We start from the raw sequence: 27,682 nt of genomic DNA, 5'->3' as shown, positions 1-27,682 counted from the left end.
GCAGAAGTTAGTGCTTACGATAATTTTGGTAAGTAGGGTTGTACCAATTTCAACTTCATACCAGTAGTGCACAACAGTAATTGTATTGCCATATCCCTGTACAGACAAAAAAAGGATCTCTTTGGAAGATGACCACCTTTTCATTTGCTAACTAGATGTTTTCTTGCTTTAGGAATGTCCTTTTGATATCCTTAGCCAATTACTTATTTTGATGTTAAGTTTTCAAGTTGGTATTTTATGGAGTCTTTGTATATTAGGAGTATTTTTCCTTCTGTTTCAATATGACCTGCATTTATTTTCCACTGGTTCATTATTTGTAAATAGAAAATTACAACTTTATTTGGTTAATTTTTATGTATTTTTCCTTTTATGGTTTCTGTTTTGTTTCAAACTTTGAAAAAGCCTCTCTCTATTCAAGATTATAAAGATACTTCAATTTTTAAAAGTATTTTTATGTTTTCACTCTTTACATTCTTCATCCATCTGGTACTTATGTAAGAAACTATATGTAAAGCATGTCACCAATCGTTAGTCATTTTCAGATCATCTTTTTCTCACTGACTGATGATTTGTAATATGTAGTTTACTGATTACCTCTGAGACTTCTGAGTCAGACTGCCTGGCTTCCACACTTACCGGTAATGTTTCTGGGTAACGTTGTAAAATTGAGATAGAGGGTTAAATAAGATAACCCGAATTAGTGCTCCACTACTTGACAAGTAAGTGCTCAGTAAATGTGAGCTGTTACTATCAAATAGTCATACATGCACGGCAGTTTATTTCTGGGTTCTTCTGTTCACTGATATATCTCCCATTATCTATATGATCCATCCACTAACCACCCATTAGTCAATTACCTGCACTATCTAATGGCTCCTCTTTGCTCATTTCAACAAAATGGTCATATCTGTTGACTTTTTTTAAAAGCCTTTATACAAATCTCTCAGTTGCCTTTCTAATCATAACGAGAGCCCCCCCAAAATGTTAACTGTGGGGGTAAAAATAAGCTGTGCTTCCCAACACAGTGAGAGTCAAAACCCAAACCCAGCCACTGAACAAACACGGGGGGAGCGGGGCGGTACCTGTTTCTTCCACCACCTATTCTGAAAGGCTGAAACCCCTACCTTATTTCAGCCGCTGGCCTGTAACTGGCGTTCTCAAAAGCTAGCTCCTTTTCTTCCAAGTCCAGTTACAACCTGAAGACAGTCCGCCCGTGGGGCACTGAACTGGAGGTTAACCACGCAAAAGTGAGCGCGGGGCGCGGGGCGGGGCCTGGTCCTGGCCTGGCTAGTTCTGGGGTTCCTGACGGCAAGCTGAGCCGACTCCCCACTGCCAGGCTGACGTCAGGATGCAGTAAATCTGCACCATCGGACACAGAGGCCGGCGGGCGGGGTAGCAGTACTACTCGGAGCCCTAACACCCTAACAGTGGTAGGAGCGGGCAGAGGGAAGCAGAAACGCGAAAAGGGTAGAGAAACCAGGGACAAGAGGAGAGGCAGATGGGCTTCCCGCTCAACCACGCGCCTCATTCTGGCTCCGTGAAGCACGAGGCCTGTCGCGGATTTCCCGTTCCCTTGGGTTCAGGGTATCTCTGCGTCCTCCAGCTACCCTCTTAGGAGCGTCGCCTTGCCCCAGGTTGCTGGGGTTAGGGGTAGCCTAACTCGCGGCCCTAACTCGCTGGCTCCTCCTCTAACGGTCTCCCGTCGCGGCGTCGGTGACGTCATTGAGGGTGGGACTTCCTGCTTCGCGCGTCCTTAGATTTCGCGACCCTAGCCACCTCTTGGGTCCTGAGGGGCGGCCGGCTGAGGGATGAGTTTTGAGGGTGGCACCTCGGCCGGACGTCGTGCAGGGCTGGCCCCGCACCCCTGAGAAGGCCTGTCCGCTGAGGAGCGGGGCTTCTCTGCTGCCGCTGCCCTCTCCGCCTTAAGAGCTCTCCCGGGGATCCCTTCGATTTTCCTGGGGTCTGGAGTCCGAGGGGTGTGCTCGGCAGCCCTCCCTCTAAGTCTCTTCAGCCAGCGCCGAGCCGCCTCCAGGACCTCGCCAGGCGTGCGGGGCTGGGCAAGCACCCCGCGTGTAGACCAGATCCCTTCGTCCCAATGCCCAGGCGAGAAGAGTTGAGTGGGTGCTGGTGGTTGGAGCTCTGGAGGTGTCCCTCGGTGGCGATCGTGGAAAGAACACTGGTCACTGTTAAGTTTTCTGTTCGCACGCTGCACGGCCCTGTGTGAGTCTGGTACGTACCTGCTTTTATAGGAACGCTATCTTGTCCATATTTTGGAATGCTCATTCATTTTTGTTCAAAACTTGCCCTTAAATTATATTTTTCTTGTAATGTAATTGGAGCAGGTGTTAGAAAAATGAGATGTGATGTGGCTGTGAGATCTGATTTGTAGTCAATGCAATGAACGTGAAACTTAAAAAACTACTGTTTTTCTTTTATAGATTCTAGAGAGGGGGGAAGGGAGGGAGAAGGAGAGAGAGAGAAACATCAGTGTGAGAGAGAAGCATCCATCATACATCGTTGCATCTTGTAGGCGCCTGTGCTGGAGCTGGAACCCCCACCCCAGGCAGGTGCCCTCACCGGGAATGGAACCGGGACCTTTTGGTTTGCGGGTCTATGCCCAACCATCTGAGCCACACCGGCTCCAGTGTGGTGCTTGTGTGGCCAGTTACTGGCTAACATGTGGTACCTCTAGTTTAATTTGTGATAAAAGTGCTATGCTACCATTTTCCTTGACTCTGAAGACAATTTTAACAGTGATCTTGGCTGATGTTACAGAGATAGTGTCTAGGATATGTAAGTGAATGTTGGGCCTAACTGGACACTGATAAATCCTTAGTGTCCAGCTTTTGACCGTAATAAATGGGCACTTAGCTCTGAAAAATGCCCACTGCTAAGTATTTTAAAAGCCTCTGGTCATATTGTTGTAATGATGAAGCTATTTCAGTAAAATCTCAAAAAAGCCTAGGATAACAAGAAACTTGTTCATAATCTCTTAAGTAGGATATAATTTGTAATGTGTTCAGACTATGAGCACAAAATACTTGAGTAGATTTAAAACTGAGTAGTTAAAGCATTGCTTCTGTTACTAAGCAACATCTCTGTCAACAAACCTAATATTCAATTGGAATATATTTAAAATATATCCTAAAATTATCTGGATTCAAAATTCTCTAAATTCCTGGGGTTAGCCTGTAAGTGGTTACAGTTAATAGTCACCTTTTGTATTGAGGTTTCATTTCAAAGTCATTTTGTTTAGGATCATTGGAATGTTTTCAATTTTAGTGTCATACAGGATTCTCCAGAGAGTTGCAACTGGGTTTCAGTTACCCTCTGGTTATTTAGGACAGAGTATGTTAGGTATTCCCTTTCCTTTCAGTATTTTCTTCTATAACCAGATGAAGTGTGCAGCCTGTATTCAGAAATTTTCTAAAATAGTGGAGTAATACCAATTTAGGATTACATACAACATTGGGAAATTGAAACACTGATTGTCCACAGGTGGTGTTTAAGCCTTGGGTTAGCCAATAACCTCACTCTTTACTTACTGAATCCTTAATGATATAATTCACATGGCAAATAGTTTTCAGAGTATTTTTCATACTATTTTGAATGCAGTAAACTTTTAAGTATGTAAGAAAGTATGTGAGGACATTTGAGAAACTGTGACAGTAATGGGAATTGGAACTTGAAATATAATTTTGTACATTCTGCCCTTACAGTATTGCACAAACTTGTAGACTTCATTTTAGTCCCCATCCCCTTTTCCCCCCATATGCTGATGCTAAAGTAATGAAATATTCAAGTTGGTCAAGATAAGCAGAAGAAAAATCAAGAATGAATTGTTAATGAATTAAAATCTTTAGTAGTCAAATGTCAGTATTTTGTCATGGGAAGTTCTAATTCAGGAAGCTTAGAAGAATGAAATTGTCACAGAAAGATTAGTAAATTGTCAATTCTTTGTGTTTTCTAGATACTGTCTGTGCCTTAAGTAACAGTTTACTTTTTTAAATTTTAACTTTGGCATACATAATGTATTAAGTAATTTTCTCAACTTGTCTAATAGTGTGTACTTTTAGGGAATGTGTTTATGTTTCTATGTAATTATTTTTCAGACGTACTCTTTCCTACCCTCTGTCTTTTCAAGTTTGTTTTTTATAGAAAAACTATGCTCTGACCACAGTGGTGTCTTCACTATCCTCTAAACCCTAGGTGGCAAACAAAAGGCCTGTGGGCCGAATCTGGCCCTCCACCTTGTTGTATCCAGCCAGGCACCTTGTTTCTACCTGGTGGCAGTGCTGAGCTCCTTGTCCCTAGTTAAGGAGTAGTTACATATATACAGTCCTAAAATTACATTTGGCCTTTTGAAGGCAATCGTGAGGCTGATATGGCCCCCAGTGAAAATGTGTTTGACACCCCTGCAAACCTACTATGTGCTTTTCCCCTTCCTTACCAGCCTTTGTCATTTTACCTACCTGGCCTTGTTAGATAGAACAAAGGTGTTGAAATCTGGGCCATTCTTACTAAATACTGTCCTCGCTAAATGTTAAAATGTAGCACAGTATTTTGCAGGGCAGCTATAAAAAAGAATGAGATTGACAAGAACCATAAGTGTGTAACCAACTGAAATTAATATATAATTGACCAAATATTTTATATGAGCAATAGCTAAGCCTCCCTTTGGGAAGACAGAGCTTTGAATATGAATTATTTGTCTCCTGTACTTGCTTCAAATAAATAAAACTACCTTACCTTTTTGACTAGAGTACCCTAAATATGGAATCCCTTGAGATTTGTAGCAGCCTGATTTCTTCTTTCCTAAAATCCAAACCGTACCTTTTCTTTAAAGTTGAATTCTATTATGAACTCTGTAGGCGAAGAAAAATTCTCTGCCCTCTTGGGGTCTCTGGCTGAGCCTAAGAATTAAATTTGACATAAAACAGATTAACAGGATAAAAGCATCCAAGTTAAAAAAATATTTATCTGTACGTGGGGGCCTTCACAGGAGAATGAAGACCTGAAGAAATGACCACACCAGAAAGCTTTTATACCTTTTAGACAAACAATAAGTTTGTGAAAAACTGACAAGACTGCGGGGTTTGGGTTAGGAGTAGTAAATTGTGGAGAAGTGACTAGGAAGGTAAGGATCAGTTTAACAAGGTTTGTACCAAGTTCTGGGCTTTGACTCCTCATCTCTGGTGATAAGAATGTCTTCCTTCTTACCAGGAGGACACCTTTCACATGGGAATTGTATCTCCTGCTTTCAGGAAGAAAAAGGAGGGTCAGAGTACCTCTCTTGAATCTACTGTTTCTCCCGTGCTTTTAACTCAAAATAATCAGCATACCAAAGTAGCGTATTTTGGGGTGACATGCTCTGAATTTCTTTACCTTTAAAATCCTATAATATGTATTTGTCAGTCATACTTACTTGATACTTGTACTTTATATTGTATTTTAAAAAATAATTTCTGTGTATTTGTTCCATTACTAACCAGATTGTAAGCTCCTTAAGGGCAGGACATCAGATCTCAATGCACTGTATTCTTAGTATCTTCCAAACAGAAGTTGTTGAATATATGTTTCCTAGAGATGAGAAATGTGTATTTATACTCTCATTACCTCCCCCACCCCTGGTCTCACCCTTTATAGTGAAAATAAAAGAAAATATTTGAGAGTAATTGGGGGAAGAAGGGCAACTGTAAACTATAAGAATAGGAATTAAAGAGGGGAGATTTATTGGAATCAGAGGGAAGAGGTTCTGTTCCTAGAAAGTATGAATATTTGAGAATTTCCCATGACAATATCACTAGTGAGGGGTCCCTTGGGAAAGCCTGCCACTACTCCCAGTGGTCAATTTCGTGGTTCCTCAGTAGAATCTTCTGCATTCTACTCTATTCTACTCTGACAATCTCAGTAGAATCTCAGCATTTAAAAATACTTCCTCCCCACCTCCCATCCCTCTCTTCTCCCTCTCTCCCTCCTTCCCTTCTTCTATCCCTTTTGCCCATTTTACTTCTTTCCATTTTACTCTTTACCTGGTCAAGACTTAATTTATGAAATTATATCAAGACTTTCATTTAGTCCTCATAAATTAGCAGTTCTCTTAAGTTTTGTATTTTTCCATCAGGACTCCTCTCTGGGTCGTGGAGAAATCACAGACTGTGTAGTCTAGGACTATTTTTTTTTAGTTTGGCTGAGATATATAATCCAGGAAGAAAAAATATTAAGAAGTGCCTAGTTATTTGCTTTTTGTATATTGTAACTTCAAATTGCTTTTGGATTAAAATTCATAGACTTTCGAGGAACCGACACCTAGCCATTCCTTTTTTTGGAAAGTGCCTATCACCTTCAAATTATGTCTTTAAGTAAATTCCACATACTTTTTATAGTCTCGCTGTAAATCCTGTATCTGATGCTTATAACAAAGAGTTACTTCAGTTAAAGATATTAAAAAGTTGAGTCTCAGAGTACTTTTATGAACCTTTGATTCTCTAGTTTCTTAATGAGTTTGCGTGAGCTAGCTTCTGAGTTCTTTGTTGCCCAGTAACACAATTGCACTACAACATAGCAACCACTGAAAGCATTAGCCTGGGACTATAGGGATTTCCCTGATGAAGCTGCAGTGTCTCTCTCTTGTATTCACATTTAGTCTTTCTCAACTGAACCACATTTTGTTAAGGCAGGCACTTGGGGTATGTTAAAGGGCATACAATATAATTTTTTTTTGGAGTGTGACATAACAGGCACATTGTTTATCACATACAGGTGCATGGTAAATATATGTTAAAATTATAGTGTGTGAAGGACATGTCAAACAACTGGTTCAATGAAAGATTAGTCTGTTCTGGACAGAGAAGCTCTTAAGTAATAATTAATGTTAGTTGTCCAAAACTGATACAGCCAGACAGAGTTAGGGTAGATAAAGTTGAAATGGTCCTTTTAAAGAAAAATTTTATATTACTTTTGGAGGTTCATGGAAAGAACAAGTATAAATGACCCATGAACATGGACAACAGGGTGGGGATTGATTGTGGGAGCAGGGAGGTGGGCAGGGGAGAGCAACAGTGGGGGAAAATTGGGACAACTGAAATAGAACAACAATAAAAAATAAAAAATGCAAAATGTTCAGAAGAAAAAAGAAATCTCATATCAATAAGCATGAATTGATAGGCATCATGATTTTGTGGGAAGAGAATTGTGATTCAGGAGACCAAGGCTTGATTAAGTCACTTAACCTTTCTTGTCCTGTTTCCTCTTTTAAATAAATAAATTCCTGAAGGTTCCTTTCAGAATTGTATGCTTCAAATTTAAAACAAATTTTATTTTTCTTGGTCATTGGTTTAGTCATTATTTGAGTGCCACTTATGTGTCAGCACTGTGCCAGGTACTGAGACTTGTGACTGGTGTCTGGAATGCAAGCAACTAAACCTTTAACCTGTAGTGCTGCACTAATTCTGGGTAATTAGTGTCAATTAAATTTTGGGACACCCATTTGGTGTCTAGAGTATTGGAGAATTGGTTGGTGTTAGGAAAAAAACCCCCACACATTTGGTGTTGGAAGTATTGTAACTAAAATCCGTTCAGAATTGTTTTTAACCTTTTAAGAAACTGCCAAAATGTTTTTCAAAGTGACTGTACCATTTACATTCCTACCAGGTAAGTACAAGGATTCCAGTTTCTCCATATCCTCACCAACACTTGGTATCATCTGTCTTTTTGATTATAGCCATTTTAGTAGTATCTCATTGGGATTTTAATTTGTGTTTCCATAAACAAATGATGTTGAGCTTTTCATGTGCCTAATAGCCATTTATGTCTTTCCTGGTGGAATGTCTACTCAAGTCTTTTGCCCATTTTTCAGCTGTTTTTTTGGGGGGTTGTCTTACTATTGAATTTATAGATTCTGGAGAAAAGTGTTTTATTAGACAGATATTTACAAAGATTTTTCACCCAGTCTGTGGCTTGTTTTCTTATTTTTACTGGTATCTTTGAAGTGCAGACTGTTTTAGTGAAGTCTTATTTATTATTTCTTCTTTTTATGGCTTATGCTTTTGGTGTTCTGTTTAAGAACTTTTTGCTTAATTCAAAGTCACAAAAATTTTCTTCTGCATTTTCTTTTAGCTCCTTTGTTTGGATCTAGGATCCATGTTGAATTAACTTCTGTGTATGGTGTAAGATAAGGTGTAAGTTCTTTTTGTTTTTTATGTCAAGTAGATGATAAATTGTCCTAGCAGCATTTGTTAAAAAGGTTGTTTTCCCTTGAATTATATTGGTACAGCTGTAAAAAATCTGTTGCCTATAATGTAAGCATTTATTTCTAGAATCTCAGTTTTGTTACATCCATACGTTAAATCCTACCAATACCACACTGTTTTGATTACTGTGTGTTATAGTAAGTTTCAAATGGGTAGTGTAAATCCTCCCAACTTTTCAAAAGTGACCCTGGATCCTTTTGATTTACATATAAAATTTGAGATCAGCCTGTCAATTTCTACAAGAAGAAAAAGCATTTGCAGGGATTTGATATGATTTGCATTGAATCCTTAGATCAGTGTGGGAAGAATTAATTGCTAACTTGAGTCTTCCAACCCATGAATATGTAATGTCTCTCCATTATTTAGATGTTTAATTTCTCTCAACAATGTGTTTTAGTTTTCAATATATAAATCTTAACACTTTTATTAAATATATTCCTAAGAATTTGATAATTTTTGATGCTATTGGGAATGGAGTTTTTATAATTTGAATTTAAGATTGTTCATTGCTAGTATATAGAAATGAATCAATTTTTGTATATTGTTTCTGAATAAATGACCATGCTTATGAATAAAGCAATTCTATCTTCTTTCTTTACAATCTGAATATTAATACACCTTGTCATTCACTTTGCCTTATAATATAGGCTAGATCCTCTACTAAGATGTTGAATAGATGTGTTCAGAATGCATTGCATCACTCCTGGTCTTAGGGGGAAAAGTATGCAGATTCACTACTTATGATGTTAGCTGTAGGTTTTCTGTAGATGCCTTTTATTAGGTTTGAAGAAGTTCCATCTGTTCCTAGTTTGTTGAGAGTTTTTAATCATGAATGATTGTTGGATTTTGTCAGATTTTTTCCCTGTATCCTGTGAAATGATTATGTGATTTTTATCCTTTATTCTGTTAATATGGTATATTACACTAATTGATTTTCAGAGCTTAAGCCAACCTTTTATTCCTGGGATAAATTTCAATGAATCATGCTGTGTAGTCTTCTTTATATGTTACTAAATTTGGTTTTCCAAAATTTTGTTAAAGAATTTGTGTGTATGCTCATGGGAGAATTACAGTCATGTGCTGCTTGACAATGGGAATATGACCTGAGAAGTGCATCATTAGGCGATTTAGTCATTGGGCAAACATCATAGAATGTACTTAAATAAACCTAGATTGTATAGCCTGCTACCCGCCTAGGCTATAGTATAGCCTGTTTGCTCCTGGGCTACACACCTGTACAGCATCTTACTATAGGCAGTTGTTGTACAATGTTAAGTAATTATACCTAAAGATAGAAAAGATAAACTCTTTTAGCCTTTATTCTGGTGATTTGTCTCTTGTCTTATTTTCTTGGTGAATCTAGCTAGAGTTTGTCAGCTTTGTTGATCTTTTCAAAGAGATATCTTCTATTTATTTGATTTTTTCGCCCCTTTTTTTTCTATTCTGTTTCACTGATTTCCACCCTAACGTTATTATTTTCTTTTTTTCTGTATGCTTTGGGTTTAGTATGCTCTTCCTGACCCCCATCCCCATTTTCCAACGGGGGAAGCTAAAATTGATTTGAGCCCTAAGCATTTAAAGCTGTAAATTTCCCTCTAAGCACAGCTTTAACTGCATTTTATAAATTTTGATATGCTGTTTTTTTGTTTTTATTCAATCCAAATATATTTAAAGACATTCTGTGTGACTTCTTTGATCCATGGGTTTTTTTGAAGTGTGTTGTTAAATTTACCAATATTTGAGGGTGTTTCCATATATTTCTTTTGTTGTGGACCTCTAATTCCACTGTGATCAGATAACATACTTTTACTGATTTCAGTGTTTGAGATTTGTTTTGTGTCCAGCATATGGTGAATCATAGAGAAAGTTCAATGTGTGTTTGAAAAGAATGTGTATTCTGAAGTTTGGGGGTATAATATTCTGTTAGTTATGTCAAGTTCATTGATAATTTTGGTCAAAATCTCTCTTATTTCCTTGCAGATTTTCAGCCTTGTTCTATCAGTCTTTGAATTCTATAGCTGTTTTTGTTGAATTGTCCATTTCCCTTATCTGCTGTTTGCTTGATGTATTTTGGGGGGTCTGTTGTTAGATTCATATACCCTTATAATTATTTTGTCTCCCTGATATAGTGTCCTTTTGTCATTATGAAATATCCTTCTTTGTCTTTAGTAATATTTCTTGTCTTAAATACTGTTTTAGTTTCTTGGTACTATAGCTACTCTACTTGAGGATTTTTATGGTTATTCTTTCAGTGGTGTATTATTTTTATCCTTCTTTTTTAACATTTTTATGCCCTAAATTTAAGAATATATCTTGTAGACAGCATACTGTTGAGCCTTGTTTTTCAATTAAGTCTTAAATTCTCTGCCTTTTGAGTGGAGTCCATTCACATTTTTTAAAAGATTTTTATTTATTTACTTTTTAGAGAGGAGAAGGGAGGGAGAAAGAGAGGGAGGGAAACATCGGTGTCTGGTTGTCTCTTGTGTGCCCCCTACTGGAGACCTGGCCTGCAACCGAGGCATGTGCCCTAGACTGGGAGTCAAACTGGCAACCCTTTGATTTGCAGGCCAGCTGTCAACCACTGAACCACACCAGCCAGGGCCATTCATATTTAATATATTGACTTATATTTTCTATTTTGTAATGTGTTTTCTGTTCATCTCATGATGTTTTTTCTTTTCCTCCTTTACTGACTTGTGTGTTAAATATTTTTTTTAGTGTATCTTTTAATTCTTCTGTCAATCCTTTTTACAATATCTTGTTATTTTCATAGTGGATGCTCTAGGGATTGTAATATGCATTTTAACTTACTATACTTTCCTTCAGAATAATACTAACTTCTGGTAAACTCCGGAAATTTTGCTCTAATCTTTTCCTTCCTTTTTTTGTGCTGTTGTCTTACAAATTATAGCTATGCATATTATAAACCCAACAACACAGTACTTTAGTTATTGCTTTATACAGTCTTGTTTCTTTAGAAGTAAAAAAAAAGAAATGAGAACAATTATATTTTAGAGTCTTTTTATTTACTTATATAATTATAGTTTATGGCATCCTTTATTTCTTTCTTGAATTTGTTGATTTCTGGTATAACTTCTCTTCAGTCAGAAGGTCTTCCTTTGCTATTTCTAATAAGGCATGTATCACAACAACAAATTCTGTGTCCTTGTTTATCTGAAAATATATTTATTTCACTATCATTTTTGGAGGATATTTTTGCTGAATACAGAATTTTTAGTTGAGAGCTTTTTTCATTTGCACAAATTTCATGTTTTTCTTTTTTTACCCCAGCCTCATTGTTTCTGATGGGATGCCAGTTAATTATGTTATTGTTTCCCTGTATGTGGTGAGTCATTTTGGTTTTGCTTCTTTCAAGGTTTTTTTTCTTTGCCCTTGTTTGTCAGCACTTTGACTGTGATGTCTTGGTGTTGATATCACTGTGTTGGATTTTCTGGGCTTCCTGGACAATGTTTTTCATTAAACTTGGGACATTTTCAGCAATTATTTTTTAAAATTTTTTCCTGCCTCATTTATCTTTTCTCTTTTTCTGGATATTTTGTTACATGTATGTTGATATACTTTATATTCTCCCAGAGACCTCTGAAGTTCTGTTCATTTCTTTCAATGTTTTTTCTCCCTCTGTTATTCACACTGGATACTTTATATTGATCTCTCTTCAAGTTCATTGTTTCTGTCTTCTCTCATCTCTAGTCTAATGTTGAGTTTCTCTAGTGGCTTTTTAAATTTTAATAATTTTACCTTTCAACTTTCGACTTTCCATTTTTCAAAAAAATTATTTATTGAGATTATCAGTCCTCTGAACCATTGTCATTATACTTTCATTGAATTTTTGGAAAGAATCCTTCAATTTTTGAATAAGTAGTCCTCCTATTTCCACAGAGGATACATTCTAAGACCTTAGTGGATAGTCAAATCTGCAGATAGCAGCAAATCCTACATGCCTATGGTAATGTTTAATTTGTATATTGGCACAGTAAGAGATTAACAACAGCGATAATAAAATAGAATAATTATAACAGTATGTTGTAATAAAAGTTATGCGAATGTGGTGTCTTTCTTTCTCTCATAATATCTGTTGTACTACACATACATTATGTTTATGTTGGGCAAAGGGATGATTTACATCCTAAACAGGATGGAGCAGGATGGCATGAAATTTCAAGTTACTCAGAGTGGCACAGTATTTAATCTTATTGATTGTTTATTTCTGGAATTTTCCATTTAACATTTCAAGCTGCAGTTGACTGTGGGTAAGTAAAACCATGGAAAATTAAACTTCCAATAGGGGAGGACTACTTACTGTAGCTCCTTTAAATATTTTGTCTTTTTTAAATTATTTTTTCTTCTTTAATATATTTTATTGATCATGCTATTACAGTTGTCCCATTTTCCCCCCACCCTCCACCTTGCACACCCCCTCCCACCCACATTCCCCGCCTTTAGTTCATGTCCATGGGTCATATATATAAGATCTTTGGCTTCTACATTTCCTATACTATTCTTCCCCTCCCCCTGTCTATTTTCTACCTACCATTTATGTTACTTATTCTCTGTACCTTTCCCCCTCTCTCTCCCGCCCACTTCCCTGCTGATAACCCTCCATGTGATCTCCATTTCTGTGATTCTGTTCCTGTTCTAGTTGTTTGCTTAGTTTGTTTTTGTTTTAGGTGTGGTTGTTAGTAACTGTGAGTTTGCTGTCATTTTACTGTTCATATTTTTTATCTTCTTTTTCTTAGATAAGTCCCTTTAACATTTCATATAATAAGGGCTTGGTGATGATGAACTCCTTTAACCTGACCTTATCTGAGAAGCACTTTATCTGCCCTTCCGTTCTAAATGAAAGCTTTGCTGGATAGAGTAATCTTGGGTGTAGGTCCTTCCCTTTCAGGACTTGGAATACTCCTTTCCAGCCCCTTCTTGCCTGCAAGGTCTCCTTTGAGAAATCAGCTGACAGTCTTATAGGAACTCCTTTGTAGGTAACTGCCTGCTTTTCTCTTGCTGCTTCTAAGATCCTCTCCTTATCTTTCATCTTGGGAAATATAATTATGATGTGCCTTGATGTGTTCCTCCTTGGGTCCAACTTCTTTGGGACTCTCTGAGCTTCCTGAACTTCCTGGAAGTCTGTTTCCTTTGCCAAAATGGGAAGTTCTCCTTCATTATTTGTTCAAATAAGTTTTCAGTTTGTTGCTCTTCCTCTTCTCCTTCTGATACACCTATAATCTGGATGTTAGAACATATAAAGATGCCCTGGAGTTTCCTAAGCCTCTCCTCCTTTTTTTGAATTCTTGTTTCTTCATTCTGTTCTGGTTGAATGTTTCTTTCTTCCTTCTGGTCCACACCATTGATTTGAGTCCCAGTTTCCTTCCCATCACTGTTGGTTCCCTGTACATTTTCCTTTATTTCACTTAGCATAGCCTTCATTTTTTCATGTAATTTGTGACCATATTCAACCAATTCTGTGAGATTCCCGATTACCAGTGTTTTGAACTGTGCATCTGATAGGTTGGCTATCTCTTTGTTGCTTAGTTGTATTTGCTGTGAAGCTTTGATCTGTTCTTTCATTTGGGCCATTTTTTTTTGTCTCAGTGCACCTGTTATGTAGTGAGGGGTGGAGCCTTAGGTGTTCACAAAGGCAGGGTAACCCATGTCGCTGGGTTGTGACTCTATAAGTGGGGGAGGGGTTTGAGAGGGAACAGTGGTGCTTGCTCTGCTCTTTGCCAGATTTTAGTCACTTCCCCCACTTCCCACAAGCAAATTGGACCCTTCTGGTGCTGATTCCTGGGTGGGTGGGTTTGTGTATGTCCTAGGACCCTGTGGGTCTCTTCAACGAACTCTCCTGTGAGGCTGGGAGTTTCTCTTGCTGCTGCCTCAACCCCCACTGGTGTTTTCAATCAGAGGCTTTGAGGCTTTATTTCCCTGCACTGGGAACCTGGGTTGTGTGATCTGTCTCACTTCCCAGTAGTTCCTCCTAGTTTATCTGCCTGCAAATGTGGGACTGCCCAGTCTGCCAGCTGCCACCTCACTGGGTCTACCAGCCGCTGCCTTGCCCGCCTCAGTCCTCTAGCTGCCACCTTGCCTCGAGTCTTCTCCACCCAACTGCTCATCTCTGCCCCTCCTACCAGTCTGGATGAATGTTTCTTCTTTAACTCCTTGGTTGTCTGTCGGACTTCTATACAGTTCGACTTTCTGTCAGTTCTGGTTGTTCTTTGTTTTTAAATTGTTGTTGTCCTTCTTTTGGTTGTGTGAGGAGGCATAGTGTCCACCTACACCTACCTCCATCTTGGCCAGAAGTGCTCCATAAAGATTTTGTCTGTTAAATCTAACATCTGGGGGCATCCAGAGGCAGTTTCTGTTTGCTGTGTTGATTCCTGAAAATGGCACACACTTTTTTAAATTGTTGCATTTTTTTTTGTTAAATACTGGACATTTTAGATAATATTTTGAAAGAACTCTATACTTTGATTTTTCTCTTGAGTTCTGTAACTGTCAGCCTGAATCAGAGATCTGCACTTCAACAATGCCTCAAATCTAATGATCACTGTCAGGTAGTTAGTGACAGTGGAGTTGCTATATTCATAGTCTGCCCCACCTTTGTAAACTCCTACACTGGCACTGGAAGGATGGGAGAGGTCAAAGGTAAGAATGTTTGTAGACTCATGTTCTTCTTACTCAGAGTTCAGTTTTCATGAATAAACATGCCTTTGATTGCTTTTGGTTGTTTTGTGGAGAGGATTTGTTGACCTGCTCATTCTCTTGTGCTAGAAGTGGGAAGTCTGGCTTTTGGTTTATGTATAGAATTTTTTTTCTCAGGAGGCTAAAAATTGCCCCATAGTTATTTTATATTACTCATAGTCCATTGCACAACATTAGAAATTTATTAGCCACTACAAATATATTTGTTGAGTTAGATTTCTTGATTTACCTCAAGCATCAAATTATAAGGCATTTGGAATTGGAGAATTCCAAGCTCTGTGCAGTTTCTTGCTTTCCCTACCCTTTCGTTAAGTGGAAGAACTGCTTACCAGTCAGTCATTTAACAAGTGTTTCTTGACTGTCTGACATGTTCCAGCTGATATGTAGGATTTGGGGGTTATAAAGATGACTAAAACATAATCTCTGATCTCAAGGAGGTCTTAACCTAGTGAAGGAGATTGGCATACAAATAGCTGGTCATAATATGGTGAAGTAAATACATTGATATGGGTAAATCACATTAAAGAAGCTCACAAGGACAATGAGCTCAGAATGGATTGAGGGGAAAAGAGAAAGGGAAGAATCCAGGAAATTACTTCAGAAGGAAGAAATAACTGAGTTCAATATAAAAATCAGGGAAGGGTGAGATTAGCATTAGGAAGAGGTGTTAGCATGAGGTAAGAAGTATGGTGTGTTCAATAAAGTACTACAGTAGCTTAGTGCTGTTAGGGCATGAGTACATGTCAGGGAGTTGTGTGAGATGAGAATGGAAGTGTAGAAAGGGTCCAGATTGTGAAGTGTTTTGTATACTATAATATATTAACGTTGTATTAACCTTTATTGATCCGTTATTCAAAACTGTGAGTGGAAAGTACCTCAGGAAATTGTAAAGGTTTGACTTGAATTTTGTTTAATTACAACTTTCATTCCAAAAGTCACTAATAAAAGATAACATATGAGGTATGTCTGGAAAAAGTCCAAGCATTGCTAATATAACAAGAATGGTTTGCACATCAATATAAACTGGCAGCTGGGGAGAGTGGACTGAAATGCACATGCGTGAACAATGATGACTTCACTGTACTAGTCAGTGGGGATGGTAGGTGCCGTTGAGTGAGCAGGTGTACTGTGTGATCATTGCATTCAAAATGACTGAGTGAGTAGAACAATGAATCAGCAACAAATTTTACATTAAGCTTGAACATTCCTCTTGGAAACTATTGAGATGATTTAGAAGGCTGCAGCTATGGGAAACTGATGATTGGCAGCTTCATCATGACGGTGCACCCACTCATGCATCCTATCTTGTGCAGAGTGTTTTGGTGAAATATCAAATCACCCAGGTGATTCAGCCCCTCTACAGCCAAGATTTGGTGACCAGTGATTTCTGTTTTTTTCCCAAAACTAAAATCACCTTTGAAAGGGAAGAGGTTCCAAACTGTTGATGAGATTCAGGAAAATACAACAGGGCACTCAATGGCAATTCCAATAAAGGATTTTGCAGAGTGTTTTGAACAGTGGAAGAGATACTGGAAAAACTGTGAGGTCCCAAGGTGCCTACTTTGAAGGGGACTGAGGTGACATTGTCCTATATACAATGTTTCTTATATCTTGTATCTTCCTCAGTAAATGTCTGTTTTTCGTATTACATGGCTGGATACTCTCTGCACTATAAGCCATATTTTAAAACATTGGAGACCACCAACAAAAATATTAATTGATGTGGAATTAAAGATATGTATCTTTAAAATGAAATGTATGAACTTTAATTTTTATTGATACACATGAATAAAATGACATAATCTGTTGTAAATATTGGAGTTCTATAAGATTTGAAAAAGAAGCCTGGTGACTAAAATTGTTTCAAAACTGCTATTGTAGATAAAAGGGAGTTATGTTGATAAAGAGAATTTTAAGTGGTATAATAGAGTTGGTAATCAATAGCCAAATATTTTTGAGTATATTTTTGAGTATTTATTTTACAATTTTGAATGGTAGAGGATGGAATTGAGGACTTCTGGGTTATTTGCTGAGGCAGAGGCTTGAACATCAAGTCTCATGCTTTTATATCTACATGTTATCCAGTGTGAAAGAGGAGGCTTTTTCCTTTTCCTTTGGTCCTCAAGTGGACTTTTAGGTTTCCCTGTGTTTATTTCCAATGACATTTTCCCTCTGATTGTAAACATAATCTGTGTTTGTTGTAAAATAAGAAAAGTACAGGAAATGTACAAACAAAATCACATCTATCATCCAGAGATGTTACTTATTAATATTTTAGTGTCTATTCTTTCTGTGTTTTTCTTCTATGTATACAGTCATGTAAATATTCTTTTTACAAAATAAGGATTCTAGAGTATTTTATAATCTGCTTTTCTCACTTGTTTAATAAACATTTCCCAAAGTTATTTAATTTTTTTCCATAACATTTTTTGAAACAAAAAATTAACTGTGAAATTATCTGGGTCTACCTAGAGTTTTCTTTTAGGAAAGTTTTTTCCCCTAAAGTTCATAATGTTTATTTTTAAAAAGCTAATTATATTGAATATAATTAATAAATAAATTGTTCATTATTAAAAGTAAACAATTTAAGTTTGATATGTTTATACCTGTGAAACTATCTCACAGTTAAGGTGTTTAATATGTCTGTCATCCCCAAAAGTTTCCTCATGCTCCTTTGTTATCCTTCCCTCTTTCCTTGCTTGTTGCTCACTCTTTCCCAGTCCCAGGCAACCAATGGCCTGCTTTCTGTTACTATGATTAATTTGCATTTCCTAGAATTTTATATAAATGGGATCATATAATATGTACTTTTATTGTCTAGATTTTTTCACGTGGCATAATTATTTTGAGATTTATCCATATTAATGCATTTCTTTTTTATGGCTGAATAGTGTTCCATTGTATAAATACACAAGTCTCACAAATAAAGCTTCTGTGAACATTTGTGTGAAAGTATTTGTATGGACATATATGCTTTCATTTCTCTTGGACTAATACCTATAAAAGAAGTGGCTAGATTGTATGTAGGTATATTCTTACTTTTTAAGAAACTGACAGAGTTTTCCCCTATGATTTCACCATTTTATATTTCCACCAGTAGTTTATGACAGTTCCAGTTTCTCTACCTTAGTCAGTACCTGGTGTAGGTAACCTTTCTAATAGGTGTATAGTAGTATTGCATTGTGTTTTTAATTTACACTTCATAAAACACTAATGATACTTAACATTTTTTAAGTGTTGTATATCTTTGGTGAACTGTTCAAATCTTTTCCCCAGTTTTCATTATTGTTTTGTTAAAATTTTTTTATTTAGTTTTGAGACTTCTGTATATATTTGAAATATAAGTCCTTTATCAACATATGATTTTAAATATTTTCTTCCAGTGTAGCTTATCTTTTTATTTGTATTACAATGTTTTTTAAAGAACACAAGTTCTTAATTTTGATGAATGTCCAGTTTATCCTTTTTGTAAAATGGAATATGCTTTTGGTAGTGTCAAAGATATTTTAACTGAACCCATGATCAACCTGATTTTTCTTTATGTTTTAAGAGTTTTATAGTTTTATGTTTATGAATACATTTTAGTCACTTTTGTATATGGTATGAGGTAAAACTTCTTTTTTTGCCTATGGATAGGCAGTTGTCTCAAACCATTTACTGAATAGACTATCTTCATTGAATTGATGTGGCATTTTTGTTGGAAATCAATGAACCATGTGTTTGGGTCTATTTCTGAACTCCACTCTCTTTTTAGTGGATTTATGTGTCTGTCTTGACACTTAATACCACACAATTTTGATTGCTCTGCATTTTAATAAGCCACGAATTCAGGTAATGAAAGTTCTTTAAATTTGTTCTTGTCAAAGTTCTTTTGGCTATTCCATGTTCTTTGTGTTTCCATATCAATTTTAGAATCAGCTTGCTAATTTCTAGAAAAATGTCTGCTGAGATTTCCAACAGCATTGGGTGAAATTGACATTTTAAAAATATTGAGTTATTTGATTCGTGAAGATAGTATACCTTTGCTATAAAACATGCTTTTTCTATAGCCTCTTTTTCCATATTAACTGCACTATGATGCAAGCACTATGAAGGCAAGGATCTAATTCTGTCTTCTTGTTCCTACCTGGCCCTTGGGATGTGCTCAGTAATATTGTTGAATGATAAATAAATAAGATATCTGAAAATAAATGTTTGTGCATATCTCTGAATCATTTTTTAGGATTTATTCCTACATGTGGAATTGCTAGGTCAAAAGATGTGTTTATTTTCAAGGTTTAGATGACTATACTGTCCCCCAGGATTTTTTCAATGCAGAAATACATTTTTTAAAAAAAAATTTGATTTAGTTATTTTTAGAGGGGGAGTAGTGATGGAAAACGAAAGAGAGAGAAACATTGATGTGAGAGAGAAATATTGATCATTTGCCTCTTGTATGCATCCCTATCAAGGACTAAGTCCACAGCCCAGGCATGTGCCCTGACTGGGAATCAAACCTGAGATCTTTTGGTTTGCAGGACAATGCCCAACAAACTGAGCCCTACCAGTCAGGGCGAGACAGAAATATCTTGATAGATAAATTACCATAAGGCATGCATAATTGATTAGCAAACACTGTTCTTGGGGGCATCCTTCCCCAAGCTTTCTCTGAAATCACCTTATAAACCAATGGGAAAGTACGATTCATATCACAGAAATTTCTTAAGTCAGTTTTCTGTCATTAAGTTTATTGAAATTGGAGCTATGGAGATGACCAAAAAAGTATAAGATTGTAGTTTTTCCTTTGAGGAACTTATAGTTTAGAAACATAGTTCCCTAGTTATAAAGCACTAGAAGGGGAAAATACAGATGTGATAGAATATAGAATAAATAGTCTGAGGCAAGCACAAGGAAGGCAGAAACTGTTCTTTATATTTACTTTTAGAGTAACTATAAACTCTGAAAATAGTTTTATGATTGTTCAGACTGTAGGGGCTTAAGTTTGACTCTGATCTTGATTTGTGGATTAATTGAAAATATTTAAGAAGGTATTTCAATTTAGCATAACTACATGAACAAAGTTGTGGAGGCAAGAATAAGCAACCTGGTTATGAGGAACTTTAAAGCAAACTTAGTTGACTCTAGGGAAAGGACCCTGTGCAGCAGCAAAATGAAATGTCTGCCTTTGTATAGGGACTTGGCAAATGCAGGGCTCTCAGTTTGGCTGAGGAAGTTTAGATTTGATGCAGTAAACAATAGGAAGGATTGTAATAGTGATAGAAACTGAGTAGAAAAGATTGCCCTGGTAGATATTTGTAGGCTATGTAACAATGAAGAAAGAGCAACATCGGGACACTATTTAGAGAGTTCTGTTAATAAAAGAAGAATTAAAATATTTGAGGTTTTGTTCTAGAGGCCGATCGATGGCCTAGAAATGGAGAATGGTTAAGATAAGCAGATAGATGAAGAATTGGCAGGATTAATAATTCATTACTTGTAGGAGTTGGAGGATGAGGTATATGCTAAGAAATAAGGGAGGAGAGTGATAATGGATTTTTGTAGCTAGGCAGGTAGAAAATTTGAAGCTAATTAGCTTAATTCTTACTATGTTGAGCTTCCTTTATAGATAAGACTTGTGAGGAGAATGGGAGTTATGAGCTGGGAGAGAGGTTAGGAATGTGGGTGTAAATTTGAGTGTCATTCAGATATAATAAACGAAGCTGTGAGATAGACAGCTTGACTTTTACAGAAATGGAGCAGCAGCCCAGAGATTTCTCATGGTGAGGGAGAAAGAGAACAAGTGACAGTGAAAAAGGTCAGTGAGATCAGAAGTGATCACGGTGTTATAGATGCTAAGGGAGAAGATTATTTCAAAGAGACTCAAGGTGATTGTGTGCTAACTCCATCATTAACTTTTCTTTATGTTTACTGCTATTTAGTATAGTAAACATAGTAAACTACCAAAAAAAAGGTAATTATAAATTATTTTCTTAATTACTGGATTAATCAATCTTGAAATATTTAAAGTGGTATAGGTTTCCCCTTTTCTTAAATTAGAGCATTCCTGTGAAACCTTTTGTAAGCTGAAATGGCATAAAGTGAAGAAGCAATCACCTTAGGACACACCTTGCTAACTGATGCACAAAATAAATCCAGATAAAGCACAGACCCTCACAGACAGCACAAAACTACGGTAACTTGATGTTGGCATTCTCTTTACATGCGAATATTGACACATGGTTTATAAACTGTGGCAGTAATTTGATGCCATTACTCCTTTCTTACTAATTAAACAATAGATAGTGCAAGAATCCCCTGCTTTTCAGAGGCTTGCTTTATGCCACTTTGCTTTTATCAAAGACCTACATTAGTACCTGTTTTCTTTAACCTCTAAAAGAAGTCTGAAGAGGATTTTCACTTTTATGAAAAAAGACAAAAAGTGAAAACAGCTTTCAGTATTTGTTTTGCAGAGAGGCAAACAACAGCTGCAGACGCAGCACACATCCCAAGCAAGCGAGAGTGGCTGCACCAAGTTCTTTTGCCAGGAACTACACTCACCATCTCAAAAGTAGTTTCTTTTTGCATCTTTTAAAAAATTTATAATTTTAGCTTGTGAAGGAAATAGTGTACTTTATATTAATAGTAAGGTGCTTTTGCCTGTCTTAATATTATGACATTTTTTAAAGTGTGATTTTTTGTTCTTAATTTTGCAAATGGATTGTTGTGCATGTTTATACCATCTCAACACTGTGGTTTTATTCTTCCTTATTTTGCTAAGCCAGGTTTATTATATCTCTGCTGTAAAAATATTTTCCATGATAACTTAAATATAATTTTAAAAGTCTTACCACAAGGTGTCATTGTAACCTGTAAAAAGAATTTCCATGTAAATGTGCAACACTAATTTTTATATTTCCTTGTGTTTTAAGTCCATTTTTTGTTTCCTATTTGTCATATTTTGTGGCTGTCTTAAGACATATTGTGTATCTCTTGCATTAAAGGAAAAATAAAGTAGCTCATTTTCTTGAGTTCTGATATTTTTGCAAAAACATACTTTCCACTCACAAATTTCTTAAGAGTGTGTTGCTATAGAGATGACTGTTTGAAGGAAAGAATAAGGAGTAACAGCAGGTGGATATCTAAAGAATGAAATAGTTTATGTTCTTGTTCCTGACAGAACAAAGTATTTACCCCTTTGCTGATAAAATTCCTGTACAAGAAAGGTAGATACTTAGGTACTATAGAAAAAGGTATTAGAAAATATACCTAAAAACACTCTGAGTGTTTTACTATTATTACTATAATACTATTTGCATTTACCAAGATGCTTTTGCAAAGTGAGTCTTAGTTCATATGGAGAATTAGTGCTTGAAGTAAGTGTAATCTTTGAAACAGCCTTTTTTCTACTTTAACTGTATTCTATTTTACTTTTAAAAACTGCCCTGATTTCCTGGTTGGTCTTTTAACTAGTGACAACATTAAAATAGTTTTCATTTTTTTTGAGGGAAATGGGTGTGAATTAATAACCACTTGTGCCTGTAAATTCATTCAAGACTATTCCTTGTTGACTACCTGCTGCCGCTATTTTAATTTAGGCCCTCATCATTGCTTTCCTGCACTTTTAATCCCTTTTTGTCTACTTTTGATCTTCATTCTTTTCTCTCTCTCTCTCTCTCTCACCCACTCCCCTATCACCTCCCCAATCTTTTCTCCACATCTTGGATTATCTAGTTATTTTTCTGAAGTACAAATCCACCCACAAGCTTACAACCTCTAATTGGTTCTCCTAGACCCCAGGATAAACTCCAGTGTTCTGCCTGTGGCCTTCAAGGCCCTGCCCTATGTCTCCAGGCTGATATGCTACCCCTGCCCCACTCCCAACCCACAGTGTTCTTTCATTTCCATGCTTTTGTACTTGCATCCCTTTCTTTGGATTTCTTTCTTTGTGAAACCTTCCTTGACAACTTCTCTAGCAGAATTAGTCCTCTCCTCTCTGCACCCATATTACTTATAAATATATTACAATGCTTTATAGTTTTAAAACTTTGTGAATTCATTTATCATTTTGAATAGGTAGTGTATCCACTTGGTAAAATTTTCTTGAAGAAAGGAATTTAATAGTAAATTTTCTTTTATTCTTGTTCAGTCAGCAATTGTTGGTTAGTGTGTATATTTCACTGACCACTGTGAATTCCTCGAGGGCAATGGTTTTCTTTTACTTATTTCCTTATTCCTGTACCCAACAGAGAACATGCCCATAATACTATGATATAGGGAGACTCTTCCTTGCTCAGAAGTCTGCTTGATGTGGTGCTCTTTGTATTTCTGTATCTCCTTCAGAGCCCTCTTAATGTAAGACATACTCCATAAATACTTTCTGTTTAATTGCTTTAAAGGAAAGATATATAGTGTAAGATAGTGTAAGTGGACCACTCTGTAAATATGAGTGGTCCATATTTACGGAGTGGTTGACTTACACTAAGTCATCTTTCATAAATACTTTCTGTTTAATTGCTCTAAAGGAAAGATATATAGTTAAAATTAACTGTATGTCTTGAGGATGACTTTTATTTATCTCCCTCTTCTGGCTCTGAAAAATTCTGTACTTTCTTTTTGGCAGATTCTCAAAGATGAAAAAAAAAGAATGCTTATGTTAACTCCAGTAAAAATATAAGGTGAACTCTTATCAAATGTTTTGAATTTAACTTTTCAGACTTAAGACATAAATCTAATGGTAGTAAAATTAAATCAGGATTTATTTAAAACACAAAGTTTCCAGAATACTGTTGTTAGATTAGTAATCAATAATCATTTTACGTTAGAGACATGTAGTAGCCTTTTCTATTTCAGGAGAAATAATTGGACTGTGAGTAAAGAAGACTCCACAGTTTGCACAGACATATTAAGCGCTTGTAAATCTTTTGTGAAGTCCCTATGTTGTATGTAATAGAGCCTAGACTAAGAAATGTTACAGTGAATTTGAAGTATGGTGTGAGCAAGAGTTGTCTTTGTTGTTCACATCGCAGCTTTTCAGAGACTTGTGTAATTTACTTTTAAGCATTTGAGGTTGACTGGTTACTATATCCCACTTCCCAGAATTCTTTTGTGTGAATTAAGCTGTGCGGAGGCAGACACTGCAATTATAAGAATAGAATAACATTTTAATTCAAAGTGCTTAGTGGTGATTGCAAACTACATTAACACATATCTTCTTCCCTTCCTTTTTCCTCGCCCTCTTGATTTCTTCTGAATCACAATTATGGGGCCTGGCACCTTACCAGGGCTTTGAAGGGTCTGCTCCCAGCTGCACTTTGAAGGGTTTGGCAGAGTGTCAAGTTGTGACATTTTTGTTTTGTATACAAGACACCGTGGATGGCCACCAAAGGCTGTTTGGGTGACCGATAAAGGATGCTATCTGGATTTTAAAGAAATTCATTTCTAATGTTTTGCTTATAAGTGAAAATGCCTGATGTAGGTTCTCTTTGGACTTTCTATGTTCCTTTTAAAAACAACATTTGCATTGGGGGCATGTAGTATTTAAAGCATTGTTTTGAAACGTTCATGTGCTTTTTAATGGAATGTGTTTTGGAAGCTTTCCATGAGGATTAGCAGCTGTGCTCTTAGAATGTTTTGAATTACCATTTTTTTGGAGCAGACATGGCACCACTGCTTAAGAAATACAGTTCTTGTGCAAAAACAAAATGTCATATATAGGTCTGTAGAGCTGGGACTGGTCAAAAGAAGTAGGAGGAAGGACATGTGGGTGTGGCTTTGTGATAGTGGTAGTTGCGAAGAGACGAAGATGAAGTATTTGGAGAAGGGTTGTGCTTAGTCTTTTAAAAATAGCCTTTCATGGAGGCTAGTCATCTAATAAGTCCTCATGGGTTAACAGATGGCCGAAATAATGTTTTACCTTTTAAAAAAATGCTGTTTGAATTGTGTACTTTTTAAGATTTACTTTATGAGTTTCTTTATTTGGTCAACCCTGAACAATAGGAATTTTTTCTTTTAATATGTACTTTGTGTGCCAATACATATGTGGATGTTCTGTAAGTAATTGATACCCATATATTAACTGGTTGAAATCAGACCAAGGAAGAAATTTAAAATTGCGATAGATATTTTGGTTTTGGGTAGAAGTCATTATGAAAAAATAAACTGAAGAGAAAGTGAATATATTAGTTACCTGTGACTAGTGTAACAGATTACCATATACTGGGTGGCTTAAAATAACAAGAATTTATTCACTCGTAGTTTGAAGACCAGAAATCTGAAATCAAGAGCTGCACTCCACCAAAGGCTCTAGGGACAATCCTTTCCTTGCTTCTTCAGGCCTCCTGTGGCTCCAGGCATTCCTTGGTTTGCGGCCACAAACATCTCATTTCTGCCTTCTTGACCACATCACCTCCTCTTCAGTCTCAGCACTCCCTCTACCTCTCTCTAAAAGGATACATGTGATTGTATTTAGCGTCCACCCAGAATAAACTTGTCCTTTGAGGAGTCTTAATTTAATCACCTGCTATATCTTTTTGGGGGCCAGCATTTAGCTTGGTACAGTCTGGAAGCCTCAGTTACTAGATATAGATTGCAAAAGTGAGTCACATCTAAAGTAGCATTAGAAGCCTTGGCTGGTATGGCTTAGTGGACTGAGCACTGGCCTATGAACCAAAGGATCGCTGGTTTGATTTCCAGTCAGGGCACATGCCTGGGTTGCCGGCCAGGTCCCTGATGGGGCATGTGTGAGAGGCAACCACACACACATGTTTCTCTCCCTCTTTTTCTCTCTCTCTTCCCCTTGTCTAAAAATAAATAAATAAAATCTTAAAAAAATAAAGTAGCATTAAAATGGTGAACATATTCATTTGATATTTTTGAGCTATTATTTGACTGTGTTTTTTAGGTACTGGGGTTATAAAGATGAGTGAAACATGTTTCTTGCCCTGGAGGAAGTTACATTGCATGTATTATGTATACTAAATATGACAGGAGATAGTGTCATTACCCATATGTGTATGTTTGGGAGAGTCAGGAAGTACTTCATAAAGAAAGTAATGCATTCCTAGGTGGGAATTTGAAGACTAACTAGATGAGACTGCAGAGAAATGGAAAGACCCTTGGGCCAGGAAAATACTATTTGCAAAGACATGGAAGTAAAAATAGTGGTGTGTGCTCAGGAAGCCACCAGTAGTCAGTGTAAAGAGATAAATTTTAAATTTGTTTTTATGTCTAATACACAAATAGCTATCTCACATTTTACCCATTACAAAGTGAACATTCTTTGTTGTGATCATTTAAAGCAAAGATCTTTTAGATTAGGAAGATCTATGCATGCCCATTAAATACATGAAAAATTGCTTCAGGGAAATTAAAATTAAAACCACAATGAGGCGTCACTGTATATTCCCTAGAACACCTAAAATTAAAAAGGCCTTGTTAAAGTCATTAAACAGGGAAGCCATTAGACTGTGGTGGCTCTGATGCCTTGGTAGTTTACCAAGCAAATCAAAGCCTAACCAGAATCAGTGCACTCAAATCCAAGAAAATGAAATTTAAGGACAACCAGTTATAGCCAGTTAGGCCTTCCTAAATAAGGCAACTCCTTAAGCTATAATCAATCAGATGATTTCCTTGCTTTTCCATATCTCCTCCCTTTGATGCTGTTCTTGGTGGAGTACTCCTAACCACTTTCAATTTGGCACTTCTTGATTGGAATTGATGTATGCTTAAATAAACTCTTGAAAACTTTAATGTGCCTCAGTTTGTCTTTTAATAACTGACACCACCAAATGTTGGCAAAAATGTGGAGCAACAGAAATATCTTATATGTTGTTTGAAATGAAGAATAGTACAACCACTGTGGAAAAAGGATTTGTCAGTTTTTATAAAGTTAAACACACAAGGTCTGTCCAGAAGGTATCTAGCCATGTAATATGAAAAATAGAGACATTTATGGAAGAAGATAGAAGACACAAGAAACATTGTACATGGGACAATGGCGCCTAAGTCCTCATCAAAGTAGGTACCTTGGGACCTCACATAGTTAGTTCTCCCAGTTGTCATCAGCTACCCTGTCATATTTTCCTGAATCTCATTGCAGGGTGCCAAATCTGGGCTGTACGGAAGCTGAGTCACCTGGGTGATTTGATGTTTTGCCAAAAACTCTGCATGAGATGTGATGCATAAGCAGGCCTGTTATAATGAAGCTACCAATCACCAGTTGCCCATAACTGCAGCCTTCAGAATCATTTCAGTAGTTTCTGGGGAGGAATGTTTAAGCTTAAGGTAAAATTTAATGCAGATCTGTTGCTCTACTCGCTCATGCATTTTGAATGTGACAGCCACACGGTACACATGCTCATTCAATGGTGTCTACTGCCCCCACTGACTAGTACAGTGAAGTTGTCATTACTCATTCATGTGTATTCCAGTCCACTCTCCTTGGCTGCCAGCTTACATCGATGTCCTATGAACTGTTCTCATTATATTAACAGTGGCTGGACTTTTTCTGGACAGACCTTGTATATTCTGTGATCCAGCAATTCCACTAATATATTACCCCTCCCCCAAATGAAAAAAAAGTCCACAGAATGTCTTATATTTTCCTAAATATAACGAAAATTTATTTTCTAAAAAAAAAAATGTTTATAGCGTCTTGTAGGGGGGAAAGAAAGTCTGAACTTTCTTTCCCATGTGATATCTACTGACTTCTGGAGCATGAGGCTTTATTACTGTTCAGC

General features: G+C 36.7%; 1 protein-coding gene across 3 annotated transcripts in view; it reads left to right on the top strand.

The window, feature by feature from the left end:
* Window positions 1-1,306: 1,306 nt before the first annotated feature.
* Window positions 1,307-27,682, top strand: part of CEP83 (centrosomal protein 83) — a 130,296-nt gene continuing 103,920 nt past the window's right edge. Inside the window, exon 1 of one of the 3 annotated variants that reach the window (XM_045830521.1) lies at window positions 1,307-1,430. The gene's annotated coding sequence lies outside the window, so the exon portion shown is untranslated. Of the gene's footprint in view, window positions 1,431-1,713; window positions 2,230-27,682 lie in introns of those variants that run through there. The other 2 variants (XM_045830519.1, XM_045830522.1) reach the window with 2 other exon arrangements.

The sequence above is a fragment of the Phyllostomus hastatus genome, unplaced genomic scaffold (genome assembly GCF_019186645.2).
Source record: "Phyllostomus hastatus isolate PE091 unplaced genomic scaffold, TTU_PhHast_1.1 phas_contig_152, whole genome shotgun sequence".
Lineage (NCBI taxonomy): Eukaryota > Metazoa > Chordata > Mammalia > Chiroptera > Phyllostomidae > Phyllostomus > Phyllostomus hastatus.
This window is presented reverse-complemented; position numbering and strand designations above follow the sequence as displayed.